The following is a 12115-nucleotide window of genomic DNA, read 5'->3' as shown; positions in this document are numbered from 1 at the left end:
TTGACGACAGAACGCTTCGTGTTATAGGATGTTTCTGGTTTACAGTGGGTTATTAATGTTATAGGATGTTTCTGGTTTACAGTGCGAGTTGATCTTCCGCTCCTGGATACCCAAATGCAGGCTTGCATTTCTGGATGGACTCTAAGTGGAGATACTGTTCAACTAAGTGTTAATGTTTTCTAAGTGTTATTGTTAAGTTAACATCATTCTAAGTGTATGTATGTATTTGCTATTTACATGTAAATAATTTTATAATGTTGCTGTTGTTTCAACAAGTATACATTGTTCCTAGTTGGAATTTTTTTATTATTATTATTATTTATTATTTTTTTTGCTGGCCTCCAAGTTTGGGCAGCCTTGGGGGCGGGGTTTCTGACACCTACCAGTATAGCACTACTTCCGGTAGGTGCGGGATTTGTGCATTACAGCACACACAGAGAATGATGATCCAGGTGTTGGTTAGTCCCTGGTGGCGAAATGGCCTGACATAACACTCTTTTTTCAGGCCTGTTTTGCAGAGGTTCTGAGCTTTTACAGGAGTAATAGGTGGAGAGTGGCTTATGTCTAGGAGCCACCCTTCATATCAGGACACACACAAGCAAATGTGCAGAAAGACTACAGTATATATAAGAGTATGTATATAAATCTTGTATATAAATTGATTAATATGTATCTTGAGAATGTATATACAATTGTGTGTTAATAAATAATAAATAAATAAAAAATAACTCAGCCATGTTGTGAAAAAGATCCATAAAAATTCCTCCTGTCATCGACGGGATTCGAACTCAGGTCTTTTCCACGCAGCGTGAGGAGGACGGCGATCCTACCAACTGTGGTACCCACGAAGGCACATCTTAATGTATGCACTATTCCAAATAAATACTAAAAGAGGCTTAAGAATATTTTACAAGCATGAAGAATGTTGGCTGGAGGCGGCAAGTGTTCGGACTGTGTTGAAAGAGAGAGAAGGAATTATAGAAGCCAATTCAGAAGAGCAGTACAAATGGAAGTATCTGTAAAAAGGCATGTAGCAGAAACAGTACATCTATGAGACAGCGAGTGGAGAGAGTTATGTTAATTAATGACTCATCTCTGTTAGAGATGAGTCATTAATTAACATAACTGTCCTCTCCTGAATGAAAGCTAGAAGCCTGAGAGACGTTTTGGGGGCACCGCCCCAGATGTGGGAACAATATTCCATGGAAGGGCGGATTTGCAATTTGTACAAAGTGAACAGCTGTTTGTTAGAAAAGTAAAGCTGAGAGCGAAAGAGAAACCCAAGTTTTTTAGATGCAGAGGGAGCAATACTTGTAACGTGCTTGTGCCAGGAGAGATTAGAAATCAGGGTAATCCCCAAAAGAGATATATTATCTTGCCTAGAAATCGGAGTGTCACCAAAGATAAGCGTAGGAGCAGAAGAATCCTTTTTGGGAGATATAAGACAAGACTGAGTTTTAAAAGGATTGAAATCAACTAAGTTGTCTTTGCCCCACTGGAGAATTACCTGGCGATCGGCATTTAAGGAATTGGTAGCGGATATTCGAGAAATTGAAGCTGATTGAGCAGGGCAAGTTTTCTCAAAATGGAAAGTGGAATGCAATGTGCTATCATCGGCAAAACTATGGATAGGATTTCCAGTCAATGGAAGAAGGACATTAATCAGTCAATGGAAGAAGGACATTAATATATAAGAAAAGAGTTGGGGGACACCAGCATTAGTGGAGAAGTTAGAAGACATATAATCATCTACTATCACCCTCAGTGAGCGCTCAGAGAAAAAACTCAATAGCTAATTACAAAAAACAGTTGACAAAACCATAGGATGGAAGCTTGTTTAGGAGACCTTTATGCCAAACATGATCGAAAGCCTTTCTGATGTCAAGAGCAACTGCTTGTGTTACACCAAACTTTTCCATTGAATTTTATCCGAAATTTAAACAAAAGAATTGGAAACAAGACAATTACGATATGCAAGGTTCTTCTCTTGAACAGCCTTAGCATATTCATTTGAAAACCAAGGTTTAGATAAAGGACGAGATTTTAAAGTGGAGTGTGGAATAAAGGATTCCATTCCTACAAGAATAATTTCACTAACACGATCTGAGCAAACGTTGACATCAGACGTTTCGAAACAGTAATCAGACCAAGGAAAAGTCATCCCATTTTACATTCTTGTAATGCCAAACAATACGAGGTTGGGAATTGCCATGAGATAAAAGCTCCACTGGAGAAGAGACAATCACCAAGTTGTGAACTTAGGTGCCTAAAAGACCACTCACTTCGACCGTGTACTTAGAAGGGCTTTTTGTGAGAAAAAGATCAAGCGTGTTGGCTGTATGGTTAGGATTGTCCGGTATTCTGGTAGGCAAACGAACAATCTCTACGAGGTCATTAGTAATTGCAAAAGCCTCAGCATATCGACCAGCTGGGTCGGTGTGACTAGAAAACGGAAGTCAGCTGGAGTTGTCAACATTAAAATCACCAAAGAAAATTACCTCAGTTAGGAAAGTTGGACTGGAGAAAGTCAAGTTGCAAAGAGAGGAAGTCAAATAGCTCCACGTAATTAGTGGAGTTGGGAGAACGGTAGAGACGACAGATGAATCTGGACAGAATGAGGTAGAGAGATTTTAAGCCAGAGAAGGTTCCAAATTACCAAGTCTCTGACAGGGAATATCGGAACGGACATATGCACAAGTACCACCTTTGAGGCGAAAGGAATCATACAGTGAATAAAATGGGCAACTGAGATGAGCAGTAGTTAAATCAACCGATAACTGAGATTCTGTCAGAAAAAGTACATTGGGTTTGGCAGACTGCAAATGGAAATGGATATCGTTGAGATTAGAACTGAGACCACGTATATTTGTGAAATGAACTAGGAAGTGTTTGGGAGGTTTAGATCTTTTCAGATAAGCTTGCTCTATTAGTTTGACAATTCATGGTGTATTCAATAGTAAGAAAAAGTGGAGGGGGGGGCAATGCTGTATGAAGTAATGAAATTTTTGGATATGGCGTACTGGTATTTTGGATTTTGGATTTGGGTATATGGTAAGAATATACCCAAATCCTTGATATAACGTGATCCGACAATGCCCCCCGCATACGCACTACTCGGACTCCCTCCAGTCACTATCTGGCAGAGTAGATGTAGCAAAATTATACAGTAGTTGATCTGGAAGCCTCTTAGAGAGTTACCAATAGGTTTGTTCCGGTGTACTAACTAGCGACCACCCTGCGAACACCGTTTTAGAGCTGTACCCTCGAAATGTAAGGAAGATTTTATCTCGCCATGAAGTCCATCATAACCTCAAAGGTCATCAGTCATACTGCATGATGGAAGAGATGGGGAAGGGTTGACCGGAACTTAGCTCTGGACACTAAACATAGGTTCCACCACTTCAAGCCTCCAATAAGCAAAGTGGTGGTATTGCACCGATTCATGAAAGTCATCTACCACCTAGTATTGCCTGGTAACACAGAGGGGCGGCATTCCTCCATGTGGTGTGGTGTGGGCGCCACACCTCGATCTCTGCTTAAGTTGGTTCACACCTGGGTGGTCACCATGGTGTGGATGCGCATGGTTGTTATACTCGGTATTACTAACAGTCCCACCATCGTGAAGGTGCAAGTAGCGGATTTGGCTGTCGCAGACTGTTCAGACGTCGCCGAAATTGAGTCCACTTGACTTGAGTGTCACCCAAATATCAGTTCCATCAGCGTTTTAGACTCCCAGGTAGCAAGTACAGCTTGTCTCGTATATCTGAGAGAATGTCTGTGACAACCTCAAGGACCAGTTATCATACTCTGATAACTGCCATATGCTACTTTGGTGTGGGTCATCAGTTTGTTCAGGACTAAGTTTTGATTGGGTCGCTAGTTTTCTTGTTTCCCCTCCTAATCTGTATTTTCAAGGCTTCAGGTTTATATTCAACCTTGTCCTCGATCTGGTGTGTATTTGTGCCATTTTGCTAAGGCATCTCAATAGCCAATACTTTGCTGTCATGATTTTCTGAATCTGTTTGGAGGAGAGATGACCATCTAACGGCCCGATACCTTGCAGCAGAATAAAATATATGAGAAAAAATATATTAGTAACTGGGGCTTTAGTGAGCCCTGTCACTTCTTGTCTAATATTTCACCATGCTTTCTACACGTTTCGTTTTAATTTTTCTACCTCTATGCTTGCTAAAAGTTAGGTTAGACTCCGAAATAAGACTTAGATCTGTACAGTATTTAACCTGTCAACAAGCTCTCTACCGGTTGCTACTTGGAGGACTGCTAGCTACTTATTTTGGGTGAATGTTATAAGTGCCGTTTTCTGTACGTTGACTTTTAGATTTAATTCCCATAAGTAATTTTCCAAGTTATGGAAAGATTAGTCTGTTTCCTGCTAAAGTACCTTCTCGTCTGTATTTTCATTCGAAAAAACACTTTGAGACCATCTGCATGTGCGACAATGTTATTGTATTTCACTTAACATAATGAATACGAAAACATTATATCTGGCTCTAATGCAACAGCGAATAGGAAGGCCGAGAGAACTTCTCCTAGCAGAAGGATGCTCATGACTTTCGTTACCAATTAAAGGCTTTTTTCTTTAATATTAAAGAAAAAAGCCTTTAATGTAACACTGTTAACACAGAAGCCATTGGACAAATTCCCTTAGAATTTGTCCAATGGCTTCTGTGTTAACAGTGTTACATTCAACTAATATATCCAGAAACACCATATCCAGTTATAACTTATTATGAGTTCTGAATGAATCTTCCTAAATGTTTTGAGCAGATTAGTAAATGTGATTCTGCTCTCTAGTACTGAGTGGCGGTGGTGCAGCGCAAAGCATATGCTGTGAGATCCCTGCGAAAACCCTAGCCCTTTTTGACAGATCAGTCTGATGGCTATTCTGTCCATTTAGATGGAAGTAACACACTTTTATGTACTTATTAAATATAAAGATTAATATACATAAAATGTATAGACTACAAATTTTTATAATAAATAGGGAGAAAGTTATTTTGATGGATTCCATTATAGGTTTGTTTTAATGTTAGTATTAGTAGTGGCAAATGATGCAAGAAAGTAAGTCTGTAATGCATCAGCAAAAAAAAAATCCTTTCTTCCCACATCACCAGCCCATCTCCTCCAATAGTTTGTCTAGTTCTTCCTTGAATTTATTCAAACTTCCCACTTTCACAGTAACAGATGAAGTTCGTTTCAACAATAAACCACCTGCTGGCTGAAAGCAAACTTCCGCACATCTATGATGCAACCCTTCATCCTCAGTTTGAATTTATGCCTCCTCCTCATGTGAGTACTCTGAGTAAGAGGAAAAATGCTTTCAGCAGTGAGCTTGCCCAATCCAATTAAAGCCTTAATCACCTCAATTAAATCACTTCGCAGGTGGCTAGTCTCCAGACGCAGCAGAGAATTTGCAGAATTTAAGCCTTTCTTTGTAAGACCACCCTTTTATTCCCCTCAGAAATCTCGTTGCCCTTCTCTACACCCGTTCTAGCGTATCTACATCCTTCTTTTAGGAAGGATGAACGTGGAAGTATGTAGATCCTTCTATTTTTCTATTCCTGGATCCTTCAACTTTCTTAAATTCCTAGATTCCTTCAACATTCTTTAATCCCTAGATCTTTCAACATTCTTCAATCCTTAGATCCTTCTATTCTACATCATTCCTTTAGGAAGAATGTAGAAAGGATTTAAATGAGGTCTCCAGATCTGTATGCATTACTCAAGATGCGGCCTAACCATTGCCTTGTAGAATGGGATAATCACATCCCATTTAATCCCATTAATATGGAATTAGTGCTACCCATATGTCGTAACTTACATTTGTCAATGTTAAACTTCAACTTAAACTTCAGAACAAGATTTACAGACCATCTTGAACGAAGTGGACATAGAAAGCCAAGCATGGGGGCTACGAATCAACAAAAAGAAAACAAAGGTGATGAAGGTCAGCAGGACTGCAAGCAAAATCACGATCAAACTAAACAACGAAAAATTAGAGCAAATACACCGCTTCAAGTATCTCGGAGTGCTCATTGATGACCAGCTGAACCATGAGGCCGAAATCAAAAGCAGAATTGAACAAGCCAGGCAGGCATTCACCAAATGGAGAACCCTCCTCACCGACAGAAGCTTGAACATCGTGCTCAAATTACGCACATTGAAATGCTACATCTGGCCAATACTGCTCTACGGTGTAGAAACCTGGACTCTAACATCAGCCACTACAAAAAAGCTCCAGGCCTTCGAAATGTGGCTCTACCGAAGAATGCTGAAAATTCCGTGGACAGCCAAGATAACCAACGCACAGGTCCTGCAGGACATTCACACGGAACGGGACCTGCTCAAAACCATCATCAGCAGGAAATGCAAATACCTAGGTCACATCGCTAGGAACCAACAAAAATATCACCTACTACCACTCATCCTGGAGGGAAAGATCGAAGGCAAGAAACGCCCAGGCAGACCGAAAATGGCATGGCTAGATAACATCAACACCTGGCTTCACATGACAACAGCACAAATTCTACACGTAGCGCTAGACAGAGAACAATATCAAAACGAAGTCGCAAACGCCATTCGGCAGCATTAAAGAAGAAGAAGAAGAAACTTCAACTGCCTTTTCTCAGCCAATCTGTCAAATTTTTATAGATCATGTTTCTTCTCTAAGACGATACAATACCTCGAGGAATTCCTGACCTGAGTTTGGTATTTTTTAATTTATAACAGATATTAATTATGAACAATCAGAAGTGAACATGAAGGATCGACGCGACTACTCCAATAATTCAAGACTTTCTCGTTCCAGTCAATAGCTCATGATATAATCGGCGGAGTAGAAACTAATGCTTGTACTTCTAGCATAAAGCTAAGAATACGATTCTCCATAAAATTGGTGGTATTTTTGTACCATATCTCAGTTGGCTGACGTTTTTATTGATGAAAGTCAGGGTTTTTTTTTTTTTTTTTTTTATAGAACAGTTTGCAAATGAAATATAAATTTTCTGTATATGCATATTCTTCTTTCCTTCTTCAATAGTAATTAATGTATCAAATCATGAGTTTATGGCTAAAGCTATACGCTACGAGAGCTATATGTGAAGTCATTGTACAGTACATGAATGGCATGGCATGGCATAGCCTCATTCTATACAAAGCGTTCAGAAAACTAAGTTTGCTGTTTAGTGCATCGATCTCATATTGTGGAGGTACTCCATCACGAATTATCTTAGTACTGCACTATTTCACTATTTCTCCACTGGAGCAGTGCAACGTAAGGCAACTCATTATAGGATGCCTCCACAAACAATGTGAGATCGATGCAGTAACAAACTTAGTTTTCTCAACGCTACGTATAGATTCAGGCTACGCCCTTCATGTAAAATGACTTTATAACGCTTTTTTCCATAAACCAATTTTACTTCGTTATATTCATTGTGCCTTCTCGTATTTTACATATGTGAATATTTTCTGTCATTGGTTATTGAGGTCTTCACTGTGTGGAGACCTGGATCTGGAGACTGGTCATCCAGAACCACATTAACTTCAAAAGAATCGAAACTTTGGTATTGGAAAATTTGGGCCCACACTGTAAATAAAACGCAGTATACTTTTCCACTGAGCAGTTCGTTTTATTTAGAGGAATGCAGTATCAAGGCAACTAGTTATGGAGAATCACCACAATGTGAGATCGATGCACTAAGTAACAAAGTTAGTTAGCTCAACGCTATGTACAAAATGAAGCTTTGCCATTCGTGTACAAACTTTAATGTTTAAGATTAATGCATTATAATTGAAATACAAACCAAATTAATGTATTAAAATTGTACCACATTATGAATTACGAATTCAAATTATTTTAAGATTTTGTTAAATTCATTGCACATATTAATCTTTCATAATCTAAATCTGACAGTAATTCGGTACAACTGAAATGAAGGTTATTAAAATTCACATCATATTTATTCCCTTTAAATCTATTTTGAGAGTTTAAAGATTCCAATCGGAAGTTGGAAATGAGTCTTGAGGTAACTTTGCGCAACAGCATCCCTTACAAGTGATATATGAAACTAAATAGTTTTTGATACCATATGATATTTTACCGGACTTCGCTCTACATGTGTGTGTGTAAACACATGCATTCCATTTGATGCACGAATTCCAAGTTTCCGATTAAAAAAGATCTTAAAATTCTGTTGAAACAAACATATTACGCATTTCCTGAATATTTTCTCCCAAGTGTCGCATTCAAGATTTAATGGTGACTGCAAAACAGTTTCATTAAAAAAAAAATCGAAAGAACCAGTCTAGACAGAAAACTTATCATTTTTATAAGGAAAAGACCTTGAGAGGTAAGCCCTAATTATTTATCAATTTGTTATCTAGCACGTTAATCGTTGATCGATACTTCAATATGCTACATTCAAACATACGGTTCACTGAAAACTTAGAAATGTCTAGTCTCATATCTACAAGCTTATTTATTTGTGATGAACCGACAAGTTCTGATTAACAACTATAATTGAAAGGACAGAATTATAAATTTTTTACTTCAGTCAGAGTTGTATTTTCTGGAGTGAAGATAATGAGATGCGTCTCGTCATAATAAATGAGCCAATTTATAATTAAAGTGATTTTGTCAGTATTGGAAACTAACCCACAGTATCTAACGAAAACAAACAAAAAAATGTATGTACAGTATATATTAATATCCGAACCTAAGCTAAAAGCTGCAATTATTCATTTCATTTTATTTTCGGTTCATTTATATAAATTGCGCCAGCAAAGGTCAGATTTTCTTAATGCGTAAGGCTTAGCTCGTGTTCTTCGAATAGAAAGAACAGGAAGAAAAAGGGAAGTTTAAAAGGACTATAATTTATCACGCGGGATAACAGAGAAAGCCTGAGGGGAAATTCATTTTAGACATTCTATTAATAGATCAAATTATGGTTGTAAACCAGTTGGAGCAATAGTTATTTCTATATTATTATTATTATTATTATTATTAGCTATATGGTGCAAGGAAGCCTGAGGCTTATGCTGCACCAGCCAAAAAAAAAATTTATTCCCAAGTTACCCTGAGAGAGAGAGAGAGAGAGAGAGAGAGTAACAAAATGCCAGTTGTTTTTGTTGTATTGTTTAAGAAATCATATTACGCCAAATATATATACAGTACAACCCAGATAAGAAATTCCCGCATAAGAAGTTTTCCCCTGTACTAGGTTTGGTTTCTTAAGTCCTAATTTCATCTCTATATGTTGTAATGTATTTTTTTCCCGCGTAAGAAGTTTCCCGGGTAAAAAGTTTTCCCGTATAAAAAGTTCGTGATAAAGAATACACAGTGTATTATAATGACGTTTTCCCACTTACGTTTTTTAAATATAGAAATTACTTATTTTTAATATTAAAAAATATTAAATAATATAACATTTGGTAATCGAACAAGTTAGTGCCAAGCATCATTTTAGTTCATAGTAAACCACCGAAGTAGGTGAAATGGCATCGTTTTTGTTATATCTCATATTGTGAATGTCTTCACAACGAGTTATCCTGATATTGCACTACCTCCAATAAACAGCGCTTCGCCAATGGAGAAGACTAATGTTACTTATTCTCGGCGGATACCACCCCTGGGTGGTGGGGTGGTAGTATCTGTCGAGAATCCATTGGCAAAGTGTTGCCTATTCGAGAATCCATTTTCGAAGCGTTGCGGTAGTTCAATATCAGGGTAACTCGTTGCGAAGGCATTCATAATATGAGATATAACAGAAACGATGCCATTTCATATACTTCGGTGGTTAACTACGAACTAAAATGGTGCTAAGCACTACTCCTGTTCGATTAGTGAATTTTCCGTAGTCTGAGGCTTTCAGCGCAAAACCCATTTTAGTATAAACATTTTTATATAATGGAAGTGAAATATTGCAATTGTTTTCATCGATATCCATAATTGGATACGTAGACCACGTTAAGCGTTAAGTTCTCATGGCTATGAAGAGTTCTGAATTACTTAGAGGATTGTTGTTCTGTCTTATTGTAATTGTGACCTTTTAAGGTACGTTGACACTCCAAAGCAGCTCATTCTTCCAACTTGGTAATGAGTTTACCAATAGCAGAATGTTAAACAATTAGAAATCTTTAGTTTAAAAATGCTTCCCATAGGCAGAGTAAAATATTTATAAATTCTAAAATAGTACTACTTAAAATCATCTTTAACTTATGTATGTGTATCTTTACATTTTTGTTTGTGTAGTTAATATTTACCCTTAGGTCACTTTCCATTCTAAGAAGTTTTCCCGCGGAAGAAGCTCTAAACCTCCAGTCCCTTGGAAAATTTCTTATCCGGGTTCTACTGCATATGCACAATGCTATATACTTGCCAATTTTAGATAAAAACTTTGGATTTTTGGCTCAAAAACACGTTTACATGTTTTTTTTTTTTTTGTTTTTTTTTTATGAACAAAAAGCTGTAGGCACGATGAAATTCATATATTTAGGCCAACTGACTGAAGAAAATATAGATTTTACAAAAAAAAAAAAAAATTTGCAATCAGAAAATATTAAGAAAGCAATTCGGCGAGTATATCTACAACTAAGAATTAAGAATCCATGCAAAAAAGAGTGACATCTCTTTCTTTCACTGTTATCGCTTATTCAACTTCCTAATTTGTGTAACCCGCCTTGCAAATCACAGCAATGTGGCTGGTCGTACAGCGCTAGCGTGAGCCGGTGACCAGCTTAATGTCACTTTAGAATACGCGAGGGCGAAGATACAGGGAAGAGTTAGTGAATACAGCTGGTAAGATATATGCTTCATTAAATTCATGGTTAATCTCAAACAGCGACTGACGCGCACAAACAACAGATTTAATTTAACACAATCAAGGTTTTTTCTCCCTTTATAACTAGCCATACAACTTTAAACTACGCAAGCAAGGCAACTTATAACGGCAGCAGAAACGAAACTTAGCAATCTTTGTTTTTACATGCGAGAAATTAATTGAATTTCTGCACAGTGCATTATTAAAATAAAAATGCCGTGCAAATTGATAAAGACTGCACATAACTCGTTATAATTATTCATGAGAGTTTATAAGATGGTTGGTATTCTTAAATATTTTAGATGGAAGAGAATTACAAATACCCCGAGGCGACAAAAACAGCGACTAGCCAAAGTATTAAGGCGGCGCTGATTGCAGCATCAGAGTCTCCGGAAACTGGGAAACGCTTAAGAACTTCCAATGCAGAAAGGATGACTACTGACTACTGTAAGGGCAAATGAAACCCATGAGCACACTAAAGTCAGACGTGCAGTTGACAACGCCACAGCAGAATTACAATTCAGTGTAAGAAGAGAATTCAGAAGGAACAGATAGAATCAAGGAACAAACTAGACCAGACAATCAAGAAAATACACATTGGGACAATTTCAAAATTCCAAAGAACCAAATATTAAACAATAGATTTGTGGTCGAACGACAACTACTTGTGAGTTCCGCAACTAAGAAAATTTTTCAAAGAAAAGCCTAGAGACAAAAAAAAAATCAGCAGCTGTTTCTACAAAGGAAAATTAAAAATCAGACTTATTTTCTTGAACTAAAGTTAAATTCAAACTGTCACATTTTAGAAAAGATATTAGAATTTACCACAGCGCTATATCATTTGCTTCACTGGATGTAACTCTGATAGCGAAAACGCTGCTACAGAAGTTAATTAATTAAATAATTAATTAAATAATAATATTAAATATTAAATAAAATAATTAATTAAATAATTAATTAAATAAATAATTAATTAAATAATAATAATGTAAAATGTTTATAAGAAATATACTTGACATAGGACCATATACTGATATATATTTTTTAAATATATTCTCATAACCTTTCTGTAGTCCCTTGTATGCAATCAGCACTAGCTAGAAGCATGAACAGGATATGAACTCGGTCTCAGACTTTTCAGTTTCATTTCCGTTTTACAGAAAACTAACAGAGTAAAGTAATATTAGTTTGATGCCGTAAAATAAAGTTTCACTCCTTCTGATTATGCAATTTTAACAATAAAATAGATTCGTTTATTTAAAATAAACAGAAGA

This window comes from Mastigoproctus giganteus, chromosome 7, assembly GCF_048544385.1.
Source record: "Mastigoproctus giganteus isolate SK-2022 chromosome 7, ASM4854438v1, whole genome shotgun sequence".
NCBI lineage: Eukaryota > Metazoa > Arthropoda > Arachnida > Uropygi > Thelyphonidae > Mastigoproctus > Mastigoproctus giganteus.
The sequence above is the reverse complement of the archived record's forward strand: the minus strand, read 5'-3'. Positions refer to the sequence as shown.